Here is a 4161-nt window from a genome sequence, read left to right as displayed (position 1 = left end):
GAAAGTGGACATTCTGCCAAGAACAGAAGCATGGAGATGCTGTAATGAGTGCGGTTTCTTTTTCTTCTCTTCCCTCTAGCAATCACATGGAAAGAGAGACAGAGTCTAGCAGGGGCAGATGGAAGGAATCAATAGTGCAGTCACATCCCATTTTGATTTATGCTCTTCCAAAGTTTAAAACCAACTGTTCAGCAGAAACAGTGACATTTCCAGCAGTGGTGAGAGAGTTAATTGACTTTATGGCTCATTATAATCTACCTGATTCCTGCTAATGGCTCTTTACTTTATAGGTGTTAACAATTGTCTCTCCTTTTTTAATGGTCTTAATGTTTCACTAATCAAGCTATGCTTTGTTCAGCATTTTGCTGTGTTGGCTACTCCTGGTCTTTCTTCTCCAATTTCACAACCCAGAAGGTCTTTTAAAAAACCTAGACCTGCCCATGGAACCCAGTCTTCAGCAACAGCTAGTTTCAGCATGTGCCTGCACAGCCAAGGGCTGCTGACAATTCAGCAATGAAAGGGTTACAAGTGTAGCTTTTTGCCTGAGTACAAAAGGGAGAATGAGTAAGCTGAAGTAGAGGCTCTGTCCCTGTTCTACAGGCCCATACCTCTGAAGAAAATTTTTTTTTTTCCAATCTCCTTCCCAAAAACAAGGTGTGTGTCTTATTTAGGAACATGAGGCATGTGAGAAAATATGGTAATTATTGCACTACATTGCAGAAAGCTTTGATTTGGATAGGATTCTTCTTATAAGGACATTCTTTGCATGTCAACATCTTGGTAGCTCACAAAAACCTTGGAAAATGATTTGGAAATATGGCATACCAGGTGAATTATTTGTGTTTCTTGGATATTCATTTTCCTTTTTGCATGTAATAGCACTAGTACAGGGGAACAGAGGGCTAGGTAGGAGGTAGGTGAAGGGGAGAGTCAAAACAGAACTGCAAACCAGGCAGTGGTCCCCTGTTTTGAGGGACAAGCAAAGGACAGATGAGTCTCTGAGTACACAGGGAAAGGTGGACAAGGTTCCTTGGGTGTATACACAGGGAAAGGTGTGCATTTCTAAGAGAATTACAAGTTGACTTTTTAACCTGACAATTGTCAGACACATACAAGTAAAACAAGGATGGGAAGGAAAAAAGTCATGAGAAAAACAAAAAGACACGCTGAGTTATTTAAAAAAAAATATTTGGGACAAATTTTAAGGGTTTTTAGGGTCTAGCTCTCACTTTTTGATCTCTTTAGGCTGGCTATACATGTGCATGACAGAATAGCTCGTGCCAAGCATGGCTGCAGGGAAACTTTCCTTCTTCATGCCATAGGGTAGCTTCAAGAGGCTGCACCTCCCTGACTCAGCCTTCCTGCTGCTCATCTCCTAGGTCTTGAAAATTCATAGGATCAGACATAGCCTTCCTCTGACCCATGCAGCTCCTTTTCCATATAGAAAGGCAGCAGAGCTCACCTTTACTCACCTCAAAAAATGACTTATCTGCTGGCCTGGGACCATTTCTTCCTTTTGTTCCAAGCTCCCAATCCTGACCTGGAGCCCCCTGCTATTCTCACCAGGATCCGTTCACAGCAGCTCTGCCAGTTCTCATGCCCATTATACAGTCCCACACTTCCCAAATTCCTTCAGTGTGGCAATGCTGCATGTGTAGCCCACAATCCCTTAATCCTAATCTGTAGGCTCCCCTTTCCCCACTAGTCTCCTAAATTTCTAGCCTTGGCTTCCAAAGCATGTACACACTTTTCTCAGTGCCCCTCCATCCCAGCCTACAATAAGCTTGCCTTCTGTAGAAAAATAATTCTATTTGTATCCTTAATGTAGGCAGGATTTCCTCTCTACCCTCCTACAGATCTTGGAATGTGTCCAATATAGTTGCACATCAAAGATGTCAGGAAATAAATTTTACTCCCCTCAAAATATTATAAACTCCTAGGCTCTCCTCTAGCTATTGCTCCAGCTTTCTGCTTCTGAACAATCTCAACTTTTGGATCCATAGCTAAAGAGTAGTTTGGATGTATGGCTGGGATCCTCTGCATTAGTGAAATAATTGTAAATTCAGGCTGGCCAGAGGGACCTGCAGCATGATTCACCAGGTGTGTAAAGCCCATAACTCAGGAAACATAATGATTTAAGAACCTAGAGAATCTCTGGCCGGAGTCCATCTCTAGGCACATATTTGGTAATCTTAATATCTAACAATATCTATTTGGGCAGTACTTAGCATGATTCTTTGCTTCAGCTCAAGCTGAAAAAAATTAAAGAGGTCTTATTGCTTTAATTTTATATGAAAGCCAAGTATTTCCTGCCCCGGTCCACAGTATTCACCTGTGAGGCCAGGTGGGGTTCTTGGAAAAGCTTAGCAATTCTGTTTGATTACAAAGTTAACATTTAAATTTTTTTGCTCTTCAATTAGTGTTTATTTAGGTCCCCCTTGATCAACACTGACAACATAAAGACTTTTTTTACACTGGATTTAAATATTGTTTCCAGAAAAATTATTCAAGTGAACTTTTACATAAAAAGGGCTACTCCTATCCCAGAGTCTTATTATTATAATGCCCATAATAAAATATGTTACAAGTCTACGTGAACCTTGAATTTCACATCAGTTCTCTCAGGTATGTCTCTCGGCATCAGAATTCTTCCCATTGTCAGACATTACTAGGACAGCCTGAGGGGAAGGATAATCTTGTGAGTAAGGCATCCAACTGAATCAATGTTTCCTATTCCTGGTTTCCAGCTTTGCCACAGATCACTTTCTTCTCTGTGCCTTGGTTCCTCACCTATAATATGGGGATACTACTACTGCCTTGGTCTGCTTAGGGGGCGTCCAGACATGTGTGGATGTTTGGTTCCCCAGTAACAACTAGCAGTGGCGCACCTTGCACTGCAGCTACTGGTCCCCAGGGAACACCTGTGCTATGTGCACTTTGGCGTACAGCAAGTTGCCCAGCATGGAGTAAGGGAGGCTGGGCCAGCACTGTACTGGCCCCAGCAGCCTTACCTGGGATCCTGGGGCTGCAGCCATGACAATCCTGCCACAGAGCCTGGCTCGCAGCGGAGCACAACTCCGGGTGGCCCGGCTCCACCTTTCAGCAGTGCATGCTCCCTGAGCATTCGCCGTGTCAGTTTTTTCCCCCCCGTGGTCTTTTTGGACCCCTGGTTGTCCAGGGGTCAAAAAAACCCACAGAAAAATAAAATAAAATGGAGCAGCACACGCTTGGTCAGTGTGCTCTTGCAGCGTGGAGAACACTGCACGTGTTTGCGACACCACATACCACATAACCATGCTCATCTCTTCACGCTCATCTTCTCCCACGGCTCTAGGAGCGCTTGTGAGGCACTGGCCAGGTACCAGAGGATTGGAAAAGGGCCAATGTGGTCCCCATTTACAAGGGGAGAGAAAGGAGGACCCTGGCAATTATAGGCCAGTCAGTCTTACCTCAGTCCTTGAGAAGATCTTTGAGAAAATTAGCCAGGAGCACATCTGCAAGGGCCCAGCAGGGGAGGTAATGCTCAGGGTCAACCAACATGGGTTCATTGAGGGCAGGTCCTGCCTGACTAACCTGGTTTCTTTTTATGATCAGGTCACAAAGTCCCTGGACAAGGGTGTCAGGGTGGATGTCTTCCTGAACTTTAAGAGGGCCTTTGACATGGATTCCCACCACATTCTCTTAAAAAAACTAAGTGACTGCGGCATTGATGCCTGCACAGTCAGATGGGTGGCACATTGGCTAGATGGTCGCACCCAGAGAGCGATGGTGGATGGGTCGTTTTCGACCTGGAGGGATATGGGCGGTGGAGTCCCCCAGGGCTCAGTCCTGGGGCCTGTACTGCTCAACATCTTTATCAGCAATCTGGATGTGGGTGTGGAATGCACACTGTCCAAATTCACTGATGACACCAAGTTGTGGGGCAAGGTGGGCACACTGGAGGGGAGGGACAGAATCCAACTAGATCTAGACAGGTTACAGAGGTGGGCGGATGAGAATAGGATGGAATTCAACGCAGACAAGTGCAAGGTGCTGCATCTAGGGAGAAGGAACCTGCAACACACCTACAGGCACTGTTCTTGTCAACAGTGGCAGAAAGGGATCTTGGAGCCATTGTTGACTCCAGGATGGACATGAGCAGCCAATATGAGGAAGTGGTAA

Source organism: Alligator sinensis, unplaced genomic scaffold (assembly GCF_000455745.1).
Source record: "Alligator sinensis unplaced genomic scaffold, ASM45574v1 scaffold566_1, whole genome shotgun sequence".
In the NCBI taxonomy this organism is placed as follows: Eukaryota; Metazoa; Chordata; order Crocodylia; family Alligatoridae; genus Alligator; species Alligator sinensis.
This window is presented reverse-complemented; position numbering follows the sequence as displayed.